The following is a 17,532-nucleotide window of genomic DNA, read 5'->3' as shown; positions in this document are numbered from 1 at the left end:
CCTCCCTACCTCTAGTAAAGAATAGTGGGACTCAGAGGTTCTGAGGTTGAATCTTGGCTCATCAGCGCTGCTGTCTCCGGCAACTTCTCTGAGCCTCAATCTCACCTTTGGTAAAGAGGAGATCAAGAATGCCTATCTCATTTAATTTGTGAGAATTAAAAGATATGATCTCTGAAAAGCCTAACATACTAAGTGTATTGCTTTTATGTTATCATTCTTAATGAGGCGCCCAGCGCACTAATTGATTCTGTTAGCAACTTTATTAGCAACTCTATGGTAAGGACTCTTTCTTTTCTTCGCTTTCTCTCTCTAAGAACAAACCTTCCTTCCTAGCTTCCTTTCTTTCTTTCTTCCTTCCTTCCTTCCTTCCCTTCCTTCCTTTTTTTTTTTAATTTTAATTTTTTTTCATCCGAGACACAGTGCCCCCAGAACATGTACCCCAGGACTTTCTTTCATTCATTGTTGTAATGTGGCAGCACTGTTCAGACTCAAGACGGGTGCTCATTAAATACTGAATTTCACAGGTTGTAGGCATTCTATTCATGTTAGTTCTTCTTCCTACTCACCTTTTAAGGCAGCAGTTCTCAAATTCTAGAATGCATTAGAATTAGTGGAGTGCTTGTTAAAAAATACAGATTTCTAGAGCCCATACACAGGATTTTGACTTGGTAGGTCTAAAGTGAGACCCAGTAATCTGCACTTGATAACGAGTACCTCAGATGATTCCAGTGTGATCTCCCAGCCACGGGGGAAAAAGCATTCCAAACTATGTTGTAGATCTCAAGAAAGACTTCAGAGTGTTCATGTCTCACAGGAAATAGCAAAAACAGTATAACGCTCCAAGATCCTACCTAGCTTTGTACCGTGTACTTTGCTCTTGCTGTTGGATTCTATTCAATGGAAATATTTGATGTGGTAAAATACTGAGCAGTAATGCTAACCTTTTATAGTAGACACTGGGAAGCAGAAAGGAAGTGTAAACATGTTTCCATCAAAAACTAGTCTTGCTGGGTAAAGTGTGCATACCTATTTTACAAATAAAGAGCAGTGGGGCACTAGCTTATGTACATAATATGTGCTTACCAAACACTTGTTGATTGAGTAAATAAGAGTCAAGTCGAATGGCTCAGATTGTAAGTGCTATGAGAATACCCCTGTAAGAAGAAGGAAGTGTGCCTTCTTTTCACCATTAAGATCTGATTGCTGATACAGGCATTTTTGCTGGTAGAAGTGCCTGGACATTGGCAGTTTTCAAAGCCCCCAGGTGATTTGACTGTGGCCTGAGCGGGGCCAGCTAAGTTTGAGAACCACGGAGGTAAAGGAAGGGAGTACCTTAAAGAGCTAGGATTAAGGATAATAGCAATGGGTCATCTTTAAGACTGCACCTCAGTCTAATTAAATCAGAATCGCTGGGGGTGGGACTTGGCTATCAGTCATCTTTAAAGCTCTCCAAGTGATTCCAATGTACAGATGTGGTTGAGAGCCACTGCTTTACTTGAATTCTCAGTGGTTCTCAATCCTGGCAGCATAATAGAGTCACACAAGATATATATATATATATATATATATATACACACACACACACACACATGCACACATACACACACACACATACACACAAACACGTATATATACACACACCAATTATATATATATACACACACACGTGTATATGCCAGTTATATTCATATATACATATATACACACACACATATATCTATAACTGGTATATATACAGGTATATAGTAGTGCCAGTTCTACTTCAGACCAAATAAAGCAGACTATCTGGGAGTGAGGCTGAAGCAATGATACTATCTCCACCTCCACTATAGATAATCCTACCAAGAGGAAGGCTGATCTGGATTTTCATCTGGATTTCATTAGAGGAGATTTCTCTTCACACAGACCTTCATTTTCCATATATGCCAAGAATTTGGAAGCCCTTAAAGGATGTTCTAAACATTTCTCATTACATCTCAGAGAAAAACCAAAGCATGCCTAAGTGATTGAACAAGAAAAAATGGCCTGAGTACTGGAGTACCTGCACGAGTTCTGTATCTTCCTTCCTTCCTCCACATTTCTGTCTTGACCTGCTGCAGTGAGTATTAATTTAATGTGCATGTTAATCACCTGGGAATCTTATTAAAATGCAGATTCTGATTCACTAGGCCTGCAGCGTGGCCTGAGATTCTGCATTTCTGAGAAGCTCCCAGGTGATGCTGATGCTACTGAGCTGTTGACCGCAGTTGGAGAGCAGAAGCCTATAAAATCGTTAACTCTGAAGACCTCTCTCTCCTCCCCTCTGATTCGCTCAGAGAACTTTTGCTAGCAAACCGGTCCTCAGACCAAAATCATGCTCAAAGAAACTAACTTATCTTTCTTCCTCCCTCATTTTACCATCAACTATCTTGAAAGAGTAATCTATATTCGTAGTCTTTACTTGTTAAACCTCCCATCAGCTTCTTAAACTACTCTGATCAATGTCAGGATATTAAAAGTAGTCCTGTTCAGAGCCATAATGACTTTTTAATTGTCAAAACCATATACCACAGTCTCACCTTACTTGACCTGGCAGTGGCTTTTTACAATGAAAACCCATTATTTCTGGACATTCTCTTGTCCCTCCGTTTATAAGACATGAGTCTCCTGTTTCTCTTTTGACTTCTCTGACTTACCCTTGCCAGTTTCCTTAATGGGCTCTCCTCCTCTGACCGCTGGGTTCTCCTTTCAGAGTTCCATCATTTATTCCCTCCTCTTATTGCCCTGCACAAGTTCTCTTGGCAATTTCACCTGTGGAACTTCCACCATTGCCATACGGAACAGTGATCCTATGTGTATGTCTATGGACAGCCCCCATCTTCTTTGTGTCCTCAACCAAAATTTCCAACATCTTTGGAATGTTCACTAATATTTCCCAGTAAACCCCTCACCATCAGGGCATACACATTTCATTACCTACCCTCCCTAACAGGCCGTTATTTCTATTAAGAACATTGTGCTCTACTTCTTCTCTTTGGGAAAAACCTGAAAGATTTAGGTCTTCCTCTTTTTTCCACGGCACATTTATTTGCTCTTTATATCCCGTTGGTTCCACCTTACAAGTATCTCTAGATTCCAGCCTTTCTTCTCTATTCCCATTGACATCCACTTCTCCTCCTGTAAAGGCCTCCTAACATCTTGATACCTTCAGCCTCTGTGTTCTTTAACCCATCCTTCCTGCTGCCTCCAGGCTGATTCCAAAAACCCCAAATTTTCACGTCCCGTTGCTATTCCAAGATGTCCGTTCCAAGTGTGTAGTACAACATAACAAACCACCCCAAACTGTAGTGATTCAAAGCAAAACAAACAAACAGAAAAACCCAAACACTGTATTTCTCACTCAGGTTCTGTGTGTTGACCGTGCCCAGCACACAGCTACTCTGTCCTCTGTTTGGATTCTCATGCAGTTGCAGTCAGATGTTGCCTGGGGCTGGAGTTCACTGAAGGCTTGAAAGGGTTGATGCCCGAGATGGCAGGAGCAAGTCTCTTAACATGGTGTCTCTTAGGCTGTGCTTGCTCACAATATGGTGGATTCAAGATAGTTGGAATTCTTAAATGGTAACTTATTTCACCTAGAACAAACATTCCAAGATATTAAGGCGGAAGCCGTGGTGACCTCTGAAGTCACACAGTGCCACTTGCGCCACACCCTATTGATTTTGTAGGACCAAGCTTGATTCACTGTGGGAGAAAAGTAACAAAATCATCAGTTGCGTCTGTGTGGGAGGAACGTCTTTGAAGTCTAGCTATACACAGTGTTCCTTGATTCCTTGCATAAAAATCACACTTAGTAGAAGGCATATAAACATCACAGTCAAGCCTCAGTTTACCTCTTTGGTTTTATCTTGTGTCATTCTCTCTAGAGCTACCTGGGCTCCACTGCCATAAACTCACTCTCTTCTCTGAGTTTACAGTAACTTTCAAAATTGCTACCTGTGCATATGCTGTTCTGTCTGCTTGGACTATCCTTTTCTCTTTAGCCAACTCCCGTTCATCCTTTTACAGTGGCCAGAGAGGACAGTAGAGTGAGTAGATACCTCTACGTTGTGCAGGAGGAAGGTGCCATACTAAGATGTCACTTTTCTGTGTGTAGCTTTTCTTTCCTCTCCTTTTTTGGTTTTGGAGGGGGAGTTTTGCTCTTGTTGCCCAGGCTGGAGTGCAATGGTGCGATCTTGGCTCACTGCAACCTCTGCCTCCAGAGTTCAAGCCATTCTCCTGCCTTGGCCTCCTGAGTAGCTGGGATTACAGGTGCCTGCCAGCATGTCTGGCAGATATAAATATATGTATAAATATATATACAATATTTTTAGTAGGTAAGGGGTTTCACCATGTTGGTCAGGCTGATTTCCAACTCCTGACCTCAGGTGATCCACCTGCCTCAGCCTCCCAAAATGCAGGGATTACAGGGATGAGCTACTGCTCCTGGCTGCTTTTCAATGAACCATTCATTGCTCCCTTCTCTATAACTCCAGCACTCCTCCATACCCTCACTAATCCATTAATCATGTTGCACTGTAGTTACCTGTTTTCATGTTGGTCTCCCCCTCTAGACTAAGCCTTTGATGAACAGAATCCACAAATAACTAATTTATCTCTAGATCCTCAGCATCTTACATGGTGACTGGTATACAATATGTGCATATACTTTCTATTCAATGAATGGATGAATCAGCTTGACATAGTCAAATAATTCACACCTCATGAATATATGATATTTTTCAGCTTGACTAATTTTAAAAATGTAAACATCAAAAATGTACTGCTCAGTGAATTTGCATAAACAGTGGTGTATAACCAATAGTCAGGTTCAGAAATAAATGAGTACTAGTATTCCAGCAGCACCTGTGCCCCATTCCAATCTCTAACCCCCACAAAGGGCAGGCACTATTCTGACTTTCTAGCACCAAAGATAAGTTTGGTCTGCTTTTGCACTTTACATAAATGGAATCATGCAGTATATTTCTTTTGTTTCTGCTTTTTTTGCTCAACATTATGTTGTCAGTTCAGCTATGTTGCTGTGTGTATTTGTAGCTCATTTATTCTTATTGCTGTATAACATTTCCTTGTATGAATATACTACAATTTATTTGTTCTCTGGTGATGGACAATTTGGCTATTATCAATAGTGCTACTATGAAATATCTTGTACGTATCTTTTGTACATTTCTGCTGGATATCAGCATATCAATCAAGGTCCAGTCAGGAGAGAGGAATTATACAGTAATTTGGACAAAGAAAGTTAATATAAAGAATTATTAACTAATAGTATTAACTAGAAGATTAACTACTATAAAGGATTAAAAGATCTCCCTATATTATAGGAATAGCAGATACAAGGAGTAGCCACTATGTAAGACTGAGTCAGACTATCCAAGAAAAAAACATATTTGGAAAAAGGTCCTCTCCCCTCCTCCCCAAATGAAGATTCAGCCCTCATTGAAGCGGGTAGGGCTGTAGTCCTCTGGCTAGCAGAGAAGTTCAGTTCAGTGAGATGCTGATGAAACTCACTGATGGTCACCCTCTGGGGTCCAGGTGGGGCACTGGCCAGCTCATTGAGAAGCTGCTGGTGGAACTTTTGTACTTGCTAGGAAGCTGGGTAGGACTCTGACAGAATTTTCTGGATACCAGCTGTGAGGGTACTGCTGAACTCACCAGGGTAAATGCACCAGGGTGTCCTACATGCTGGCTGAGCACTGCATGAACAACACAGAGGAAAGCACACCAGAGCCAGAAGAAAAGCCGCCTCCTCCCTCAGTGTCCCTGCAGCCCCCTCTGTGACAAAGCTCCACACTGTGCCCCCTGTCAGAGGAGAAACGTCCACAGGGTCCAGCTCCAGCATCCCAAACAAGGCCATAAAGGGTGTATTTTGAGCAGAGAGGCCATAAATTGACAACTAGAACATCCAGGAGTTTTTTTAGGGGTCATGTCAACTTTGGCATTTTGCTTTATCATAAAACCAAAGTTATGAAGTATAGTTATGATTTCATCTCATAGACCTTTTTTTTTCTTCTTTTATTACCCTGAGTTCAGAATTCTAACATTTTTGAATGAGTAGCAACTTCTTAGACACCAGCTGGGCTCAACATGTTTAAACCTCTTCACAGTCCTCTTACTTTATAAAGAAGGATCTATCGTTTTAGGAATGTTCATCATCTTTGACCTAGTGTTGGCAGTGGGAAAAGCTGTCAAGCTTGTTGTAAAAGCCGTTTTTGTATCTAGTTCTAGACAGTCAGACATATTTTGAATCATTTGTAAAATTCACTTACACAACTTGTTGAGAAAAAATTAAATAATATAACTCTGATGGAGTACTGCCTGATAAGGCTCAAATTGCCAGTCCTACAGAGATCTGTCATTTGAATTTTTAAAACCTCTTTTCCATATCTATCTTATGAAGATTATTTTCTCATCTTTGCATTATGTATATCTTGAGATATTTAGAGCTGTGCGCTATAAATATACTTAAGATATTATTCATAGAGTCAAAATATTCTTGTTGTTTGTTTCATAGGTCAGATTCAAGCAATGCCCTGGTATATTAATAGACTTATGAACTCTAACATTTTCAAGGGCATTATTTGAAGATATATTTTTTCAGATTACTGTAATTTGGGAGCATGACGTTTTGGCTAGAAAGAAAACCTTCTTGACCAGAATATTAGTGGCCCAAGGACAAACGCTTTGTCTTGTTAGCCACAGTATCCTCCACATCTGGATGACATCTGGCTTATAGTAGGTGCTCAGTAAGTAACAGCTGGAGGGAAGGAAGGAAGGAAGGAAGCAAGGAAGGAAGGAGGGAGGGAGGAAGGGTGGAAGGGAAGGAAAGAGAGAGAGAGAAAGAAAGAAATAGAAAAGAAAAAAGAAAGAAAGAAAGAGAGAGAGAAAGAAAGAAGGGAAGGAAGGAAGGAGGGAAGGAAGAAAGAAAAGAAAGAGAAAGAAAGAAAGGAAGGAAGGAGGGAGGGAGGGAAGGAAGAAAGAAAGAAGAAGAAAGAAGAAAGAAGAAAGAAAGAAGAAAGAAGAAGAAAGAAGAAAGAAAAAGAAAGAAAGAAGAGAAAGAAAGAAGAAAGAAGAAAGAAAGGAAGGAAGGAAGGAAGGAAGGAAGAAAAGGAAGGAAGAGGACCTTTCAAAAAACCAGTTACTTTTTAAGGGACTCATAAAGAAAACAGGTGAGGGTTTGAAAATGGTGCCTGCTATGAGAGAAAGTAAATACGAATAATTACCTGAAGAAAATTTGCAAGGAACTCAAACAACTCAACAAGAAAAAAAATATTAAAAAGTAGACAAAAGACATAAACAGACATTTTTCAAAAGATGACATGCAAGCAGCCGATAAGCATGTGAAAAAAATGCTCAATATCACTACTCACACCATTACACTAGTCAGAATGACTATTATTGAAAAATCAACAAACAACAGATGTTGGTGAGGATGCAGAGAAAAGGGAACACTTACACACTGCTGGTGGGAATGCAAATTAGTATAATCCCTATTATTAAAAACAGTATACAGATTTCTTGAAGCAATTCCACTACTGGCTATCTACCCCAGAGAAAAGATATAATTATATCAAAAAGATACCTGCACTAGTATGCTTATTGCAGCACTAGTCACAATAGTAAAAACATGGAATCAATGTAAGTATCCATCAACAGATGACTGGATAATGAAAATGTGGTATAGATACACACACAGTGGAATACTACTCAGTCATTAAAAAGGATGAAATCAAGTCTTTTGCAGTAACATGGATAGAACTGGAAGCCATTGCCTTAATGAAATAATTCAGAAACAGAAAGTAAAATAACGAATGTTCTCACTTATAAGTGGGAACTAAACAATGTGTACACATGGACACAGAGAGTGGAATAATAGACATTGGAGACTGGAAAGGGTGAGAGGGTAGGAGGAAGGTGAGGGATGAGAAATTACCTGATGGGTACCATGTACACTGTTCAGGTGATGGGTACACTAAAAACCCAGACTTCACCACTATGCAATATATCCATGTGACAAAACTGCAATTGTATCCCCTAAATCCATAAAAATAAAACATTTAATTTAAAAAGAACAAAATAATAATTCCCTGAAGAAACAAACATTAATGCCCATGACTGTGGGGGAGCTCCTGAACAGCAGGTACCAGAGCTTGTTTGTCTATGTGCCTTATCATTTTCCCCTTCATTGTTGCTGAGAAGATGTTTAAGTTATATTACTGAACTGAAGTGGCAAATCTAACTGAGGAAATGAGACTGTTTATACCACCTTTAGGCGCGGTGGCTCACACATGCAATCCCAGCACTCTGGGAGGCCAAGGTGGGCGGATTACTTGAGGTCAGGAGTTCAAGACCAGCCTGGCCATGGTGAAACCCCATCTCCACTAAAAATACAGAAAATTAACCGGGCGTGGTGCACTCCTGTAATCCCAGCTACTCAGGAGGCTGAGGCAGGAGAATTGCTTGAACCCGGGAAGCAGAGGTTGCAGTGAGCAGAGATCATGCCATTTCACTCCAGCCTGGGCAACAAGAGAGAAACTGTCACAAAAAAAAAAAAAAAAAAAAAGAATCGTGTCCAAGAATCAAGTTTTCTTGGTTCTTCACCCATGTCAAGTATGAGAAGTCTCCAAGGTTTTTTTTTTTTTTTTTTTTTTTACTGTTCCTCTACCCCGCCGCCTTGTATAACTGATAATATCTTTTTGTTTTTTTGTTTTGTTTTGTTTTGAGACGGAGTCTTGCTCTGTCACCCAGGCTGGAGTGCAATGGTACGATCTCCACTCACTGCAACCTCTGCCTCCTGGGTTCAAGCCATTCTCCTGCCTCAGCCTCCCGAGTAGCTGGGATTACAGGTGTGCACCACCATACCTGGCTAATTTTTGTATTTTTAGTAGAGACAGGGTTTTACCATGTTGGCCAGGATGGTCTTGATCTCCTGACCTTGTAATCCACCCACCTCTGCCTCCCAAAGTGCTGGGATTACAGGCGTGAGCCACTGTGCCCTGCCAACTGATGATATCTTAGGGGAAAAAATACCAAACCTATGGGATCATTTAGTTTTCCTACCCCGACTGCCACGTTTCTCCTCTGATTCAGGCATTAGGTGCTTGAGAGGATGTTACTAACCCATGTACCAAGCATGTGCTTTGATCTGCTGTTCCAGGAAGTGAATGGCATATCTCAGTTTCTGACAGTTTCAGCTTATAAAGTGATCCCATACAGAGCCCATCTACTCCCTGCATGAATCATATGAAGCAGATAGGCATTATTAGTCCTAGGAGAAATATGAGTAAATATATTTTCCAAGGCTCACTGGTGTGAATGCGTGTGTGAGGCCAGGCAGGTAAGGTAAAGTGGGTAAAACTGATTTCTAAGGTAAATGTGTGAAACTGGCCATAAATCACAGTTTTGTTGGGGAATTAAAAAGTGTAAGCTTTTTAATTTATTTGAATTTTATTTTTTTTTATTTATTTGAATTTTTAAATTTATTTGAATTTATTTGAATTTACTGAATATATTTGAATTTATATTTTCAACATTATTTTTCACTGTGGTAACATGCACATAACATAACCATTTTGACCATCTTAACCATTTTAGAGTGTAAGGTTCCGTGGTATTAAATACACTCATACTGTTGGGCTGCCATTCCCACCATCCAGCTCCAGAACTCATCTTTCAAAACTGAAACTCTACACCCATTCTACAATAATTCCCCATTCCTGCCTCCCACCAGCCCCTGGAAATCTCCATTCTACTTTCTACCTCTGAATCTGACTCCTCTAGGTACTTCCTATAAGTGAAATTATACAGTATCTGTCTTTTAGTGACTTATTTCATTTAGCATAATATCCTCAAGATTCATCCATGTGATAGCATATGTTAGACTCTCCTTCCTTTTTAAGACTAAATAATATTCCACTCTATGCATACCACACATTTTGTCTAACCATTCATCATCCACAGACCCTTGGGTTGCTCTACCTTTTAGCTATTGTGAATAATGCTGCTATGAACACAGGGGTACAAATGTCTCTTTGAAATCCTTTCAGTTATTTTGAGGATAGACCTAGAAGTGAAATTCCTGGATCATATGATAGTTTCACATTTAATTTTTTGAGGAACCTCCATACTGTTTTCCACAGTGGCTGCACCATTTTATATTTCTACCAACACTGCACAGGGTTCCAATTTCTCCATTTCCTTGCTAGTACTCACTATGTTCTGTTTTTTGTATAGTGACCATTCTAGTGAGTGCAAGGTGGTATATCTCATTCTGGTTTTGATTTGCATTTCCCTAACAATTAGTGATGTTGAGCAACTTTCCATGTGTGTATTGGTCATTTGTATATTTGTATGTCTTCTTTGGAGAAATGCCTCTTTAAGTCCTTCAAATTCACATTGTTAAGACATGGCATACACCAATCTTTGAGCCAGATTTCTTCTCTAGGCTGCTGGCTTATGCCCCCGATCCTGTCCTAAGTGACAGGGCCAGGAAAAGGATGAGCCAGCTCTTTAACACCCTCATTTGACACCAGCTCAGTCACTCCACCAGCTTACCCCGATATGTTACTTTTGGGATTGGTTACATGGTACAAAATTCAAAAAGCCTAGAGGATACTAGTGTAAAATAATTTTCCTTCCCTCTCCTGAGCCCCAGTAACCCACTGCTCCCACTTTGAAGCAACCAGTGTCACCAGTGTTTTGTACATTCTTCCATTTTCTACAAAATATGTAGTTTTTTCACTCACATGCTGTTTTTTTCCTTAAAAATAGATGTTGGAGAATACTTATGTTAGTAGTGTGTTGTTCTTTTTAATGACTGTATAATACTCCACTTATGATTATACCATCTTTTATTTAACTGGTTCTGTTATTGGATCTTTAGGTTGGTTCCCATCTTTTGCTGTAACAGCCAGCACTGCATTGAATATCATGGTACGTATTTTTGAGTAAACTAAATACATGGACAACTGGCCCTTGCTTGGCTATGAAACTTAGGTTAATGGACTGAAACACTTTAGATTTGTAACTGTAGCATTGATAGTACAAGCTTTCAAAGAACTCCTGTAGCTAAGGATTCTTCTTTCCAAATCTTCTCCCTATAACCAGATAGTTTAAAAAAAACCCAAACCCCAAATACAGATAACACCAAAGCAGATATTTTGTTTAATACATAAGTATAATATAAAATGTTATTATAGTACACTTTATATATTGTCTAAAAAGTACAGCCTACAGTAATTCCTCACAGATCCAGTATCATTAGGAAATAACTCATTGCAACTAACCAAGAACTTCCAGATAACATATTGACTTTAGAACTGAAATTTTTTGTACTAAAGTAATTTTGAATGGAGGTCTTCATGCAATCCCCTGCTTTATCAAGTATGCTACATTGAATGTTGGCTATCCTCGTTTGTGCACTCAACGCCATGGTTTTGAGCATCCCCTATTGCAATGTGCTGATTCTCACTGAGCCACTGGGTGAACCATGGTCTGAGAACCCTCATACGAAATAGACCCCGTTTCCTCCAGGAAGTCGTCTGATACCTAAGACTGATCAATGCTCCTCCAGTGCCCCCTAGTGTCCTGTACTCCCCCTTGGCCTCTTAACACATTGTATTGAAATCATTTCTTGCTTGTCTGCCCCCACCACACCCTTGTGTATGAGCCAGGGTGCCTCTGTGAAGGCAAGGATGTGTTCTTGTCACTTCTATGTACCCAGCTCCTCAGGATAGTGCCTAGCCTACAACAGTCACCCATAAATACGTGTTGAGTGAATGAATGATTGAAGGAACAAAGGAATAAATAGATTCCTATATTCCTTGAGTCTTTCTCTCTGCTTTTTGTAGCTTTTATTTTTGTCTTCTTTCACACTGTTGCTCTTTTTAAATTCAGCATGTTGCCCTTGGCTGCTGTCCCCCTCTAACTCTCTGCAGCTTGAGAAACCCAACTACGCTATTAAGATTGGGTTTAAAAACGAGTAGGGAATGGAGGCCTCTCCATGATTCAAGTTTGTAGCTTTAGTGCTCAATCTTTCTGACAGGTGTTTTGGGAATTCCAAGACATATTTTGTTTTCCTCCTGGCTCTTGGGTTCTGAATGGAGTCATCAGTCAGCTGATTGCTAGATTTAAAAGTTACTGCTATTTTGTAAGTCTACAAAAATGAGTGAAGAGCCTAGTTATGTGGCCAACACGACACTAGGAAGTATGGGATTGTCCATCACAGTGCTTGCACATGGTAAGAGATTAATGTGTATTTATTGATAGGCAAAAGAAAAGCTCAGAGCATGTTCCCCTTGCCCTCAGTAATATCTGATGTATGGAGCAATTGCACAATGCCAGGAATTGTATTCAAGTTATCTCATTTAGTCTTCATAAAAATATAGTGAGATGGGCACTACTATAATATTCATTTCATAGATGAGGAAACTGAGGCTTAGAGAAATTAAGAGCCTTTCCAAGGCGCTATTACATTGGGAGTTTGGCTAACACCCAGATCCGTCTAATTCTCAAAACCATAGTCATAACTACTCTACTCCACTGATCCTAGAGGCTTTCAGTTTCATCAGAGAGGCAAGATAAACACAGATGAAACCACTAAGACTTTTCAAAATACTCCAGTTTGTGACCTGGCCCCTGGTACCTTTCTCCTACTCATCTGCCCACTCTTGCCTGTGCAATCTGCCCTCCAGCCATGCTGGGCCCCTTGCAGCATACTGAGCTCATTCCTGCCCCAGCGTCTCTGCCCGGGCCATTTCCTCAGCCTGGAACACTCTCTCCTGAGGTGTATCCATGGCTTTCTCCTTCCTTTCATTTAGTTCTGTACTTATATGTTACTTTCTCACAGAGATCTTTTTGGACCATCTTATCTAAAGTAGCATCCCCTGACACTATGTTTTAACTTACTCTGCTTTATTTTCTTTGTTTTACCATTACTTAACAGGAGATCAATTATCTTTCTATATTTTCATTTTTATTGCCTGTCTCTTCCACTCAGTAGTAAACTCCAGGAAGCCGGAGACTTTGTGTGAATCTCCAGCACGTAGAACGGTGCCTGGCACATAGTAGCACTCAATATATACTTGTCAAATGAACAAATGCCTTTACTATGTATGTCAGTGTTCTTTAAGGTAACTGACATATATTGAACAGCAATCCCATGCCTGGTATTTTACCAGATGTTTTTCATTACAGTATCTTATATATTACTTTGCCACAGTAATATATATTACTTTGCCCTATGGGAGAGATGTATTATTTTATTTTCATTTTACAGACACAGATAAGGAAATCGAGTTCAGAGAGGTTAAAGAACAGGCTCTAGGCAGCTGGTGGCCGAGCAAGATGTGGACCGCAGCGTCTGACTTGGGGTCCATGCTCTTTTCCACTGTGAGTTTGTCCCGGGATTTCATTCTTCCAGGCTTATTTTTCTTGCAGTGCTAAAGTCTACATCTCCAAAGCTTTTAGTGGCAAGTCGTTTCCCTTCCATTTTGCCCTCATGGTATTTCAACAAGTTCTAACAGGGTAGAGAAGAAAACTGAATTACAGGCTTTTCAAGCTCCAGTCTAATGTCCACAACATAACCTCACAAAGGTCAGGATACAGGAAGCCTGCTTGTTCAGGATCAGATTTCATCCGAGATTCTTCATATCTTTTTACTTTTCAACCATGACAGATGGCTTATGTGAGTGGTCATGAGGAGTGGTCGGAGGAATGCCAAAGCAAAGAAGGCTTTATGTTCCTGCCCACCCCACTAACGCAAGGAAAACTTGTTTCCTAGAAAGAACGTCTCCCAAAGTTTCCGATGACGTGGCAATGGGTCTTGTTCAAGTGCAGTTTGTTTGTTTATTTGTTTTAGATGGAGTCTCAAGGAAGTTGGAGTCATCAAGCCTACAGTGGTGACAGCTAGGAAAGGGAAGGGTCTGCATGCCCGCCCCCAGGGTGCTAAGTTTTCACAAGGCAGCTGGGAGAACCCTCGGCAACTAACTTTTATCCTGCAGTTACTCTGCTGCAGGCAACATACTGGCCCTTACACAGATCCCCAAAGCAGGTGTCATCATCTACAATTCGCAATTTTCAAAAAAATGAAAGAGAAACTCAGAGAGGTTGATAGGTAACCCAAAGTCACACACGTAAGATACACTTTTCTGTTTAAAAGCCTTCGTGAATCTCTTATATCTTTACAGAAAAAGAAATTCCAAACTTGTGTCCGGGGCCCTTCACACCCTAACTTCCCAGTCTCATTCCACAGCCCTCCACCTCCTGCACGTGGACATCCCTGAGCATGGCCGTGTGGTCCTGCTCTGATGCTTTGCACCTGTTCTTGTCTCTATATCCGGTGCCCTCTCTGTAGGGCCACCTGACAAATGTCAGCTCATTTTTCCAAATTCTGCCCAGGTGTGTCCTCCTCCTCCCGGAAGTCTTCCAAGCTCATCTTGAGTTAGAGTTCCCTTTTATGAGCTTTGATAGCACCCTGTGCTTTGTGTATCTTCCACGATGCTGCAATTCACTACAAACCCAAATCTGACTGTCACTTCCAGACTCACACTCTTCAGTGGCTTCCCATGGTCCAGAGAATCCAAGGCCAAATTCTGAATGGAAGTGCGGCATCCGATACTCAACCCACTTGATGTGAAGTCTCTTCCCCAGCCTTTTCTTCTCAAATTGCGTCATCCAGTTTGGTAGCTACTAGCCCCACCCGACTATTTACATTTAAAATATGTGAAGTTAAAGAAAATGAAAAATTCAATTTTTTAGTCCAATTAGCCACATTTTAAGTACTCAATGGTCACACGTGGCTAGTGGCTACCATATTAGTGTGTTTACTGTGTAGATTTAAGTTACAAAACATGATGTTACGGGGCATATTTAGATAGTTAAAAGGTTGTGATAGTGAAGCAACTTAACATACCCGTTATCTCAGATAGGTACCTGTGCTTTTTTGTTTTTGGGGCAACAGCAGCTAAAATCTACTCATTTATCGTGAATCTCACATACAGTAAATTTTATTATCTATAGTCCTCATGTTGCACATTAGATATCTAGACTTGTCCATTCTACACACCTTCTCTTTGGCAGTGCTGATTTACAGAACGTTGCCATCATTGCAGGAAGTTCTACCAGATGGTGCTGCGCTGGAGCCATCTACCTCCTCTTCTTGCATCAATTTTGACACTGATAGATTAAAATTTCTTGTTCCTCTGTGCATCTGCTTGTGCTATTTCCTCTGCCTGGACTTCCCTTTCTACTCCTGCCTCCTGGATCAATTTTACATATCTCCCAATAAAAGTTCAGGCGTTGCATCCTCCAAGAACCTTTCCATGAATCCTGACTGGGCTAGGAGCCCCTCTCTGTGTTCTTACAGCTTCCTTTTCCTACCTCTCTCACAGCACATATCCTCTTGGGTATTCAGCATATCTCAGTTGGAGAGGCCATGAGGGTAAACAAGGACCCTGGGCCTTATACATCTATTTCTTGCTCTGTTGGCTCCATGTAGCCGGGGTTGAGCTATTTTTTCAGCACTGGAAACCTAGTGCCTAGAATAATATTGGTTCATAATGTATGCTCAATAGAAACTTGCTAAACGAATGAATGGCTCTACGTGGGTCAGCAGTAAGATATCCTTGGGAGAGCCTGGAGGTGCAAACATTGACATCCACTAGAACAACAGCGTGTGCTATTAGATCATTCGTCTCTCCCCTCCCCACCTCTTCTCCTCCTCTCCTTCTTCTTCACATTTTTGGATGTTTTCTGCTGTTTACCACAGAAAAAAAGGGAACTACTTAAAAATATCAAGAAAAGACATAAAAATTATCCATCATCCCAACATTGAGAGATGATGATTTTCCAACATTGTTTTATTAGCATTATTAACTTTTATTAGCATTTTTATTTGCATTATTTTATTAACATTATTATTTTAACTATTAACTCTCTGTCAGTATTCATTGAATCAGTATTGATTGTTCAGTTTTTACTTGGTTTGGCATAGCTGAAAGTTGCACTCAGCAGATGGGACAAGGGACAGTTGGGCAGTTGTGCATGATGAATCTTTCCAACAAAACTGGATAGAGAACTGTGAGGTTGTTCTCTGAAAAGAGTTACTCTCTGAAGGGCTGCTACTAGTTTGTCCAGAAAATGGCCCTTCTTTAGTGTCTTGGCCCAAAAAGGTGGTGAAAAGAAGGTTCAGAAGAACATTGGTTGATTCATAAAAACTATTCAGCAGCTCAACAAAATAGCAATGCTTAACTTTGTCTTAGAAAACTATACAGGTTATTCTCCGTTGTCCCTCCAGATTCATTTTCCACCCTCTTCTGTCCTGTTTTGAGCCCTGAGAGTCCCATCTCTACGGAACATGCCACCAGGTACCAGTCAAGAGATCAGAGGGCAGGAAGAGAGAGAACTCAAGGTCTTTCTTCCCCTTGCTACTTGTCCCCATGGGCGATGGTTCTGGCAATGGCAGCATCTTTCTACCTAGGACCATAATTCCTGATAGGAAAATCCTCTCCCATTAATATAACTCATGCCAGGTTCCCTCTCTTTGTCCCTTCAGGCCTAGGGTTGTACTGTTGCTAGCCTCCGGAGGTTTAACCGTCCTTTATTCTTAACCCTGTGCACATTTCCATAGCCAGCCCCTTCATACAACTTTGTCTAATTCATCTTTTGAATATGTCATCTGTTTCCTTTTGGGACCCTGACTGATGGCAGAGTGGCAAATTACACACTGTCTGCTTTGGAGGTCTACCTCTTCCCCAACTTAATGTAGACATTGATATTTGTGGGCAAGATGCTACAGAGCAGGGACTGGAAAACCACGGAGACAGACAGCACAAGTGCATCCGCTGTCTGTTTTTGTAAATAAAGTTCTATCGGACCCCAGGCACGCCTATTGATTTACATATTTTCTATGGCTGGCTTTTGTGCTGCAGTAGCAGAGTTGAGAAGTTGTGAGAAAGCCTAAAATCTTTGCTATCTGGCCTTTTAAAGAAGCAGTTTTCCAACCCCTGCTGGAAAACCACACAAAGTCCTCTAGGCTAAATTCATCATTGTATTGCTCTCTATGTCCACAGACTCATGTAGAAAAGTCACACATCCTTTGCCTGTGCTGACCCCACCCTTGATGCCAGTGCTGTGAAGTCAGCGTTTTATGGTACATCAGATTGTAGGTTATGGCGCCAGACAGACCTTGGTTCAAGTCTCAGTTCTAACATTTACTAGCAGACCTTGGGCAATTTTTTAGAATTCTCTAAACCAAACTCAAGTTCTTAATCTGTAAAAAGGAAATAATACTACCTCCTTCCCTCATAGATTCATAGTGAGAAATGAATAAGATTGTGTAATGTAAAATGCTTAACACAGGGCCTGGTGCATAATGAATGCTTTGTAATTGTTAGCCCTCTATGCACCAAGCTCTGTGCTAAGAGGTGGAAGTAGAAATATGTAATACATAGCACATAGTCTTTTGCCTCAGGGAGCTCATAGATATAACAAAAGATA

Source organism: Trachypithecus francoisi, unplaced genomic scaffold, assembly GCF_009764315.1.
Source record: "Trachypithecus francoisi isolate TF-2019V2 unplaced genomic scaffold, Tfra_2.0 Lachesis_group4, whole genome shotgun sequence".
NCBI lineage: Eukaryota > Metazoa > Chordata > Mammalia > Primates > Cercopithecidae > Trachypithecus > Trachypithecus francoisi.
The sequence above is the reverse complement of the archived record's forward strand: the minus strand, read 5'-3'. Positions refer to the sequence as shown.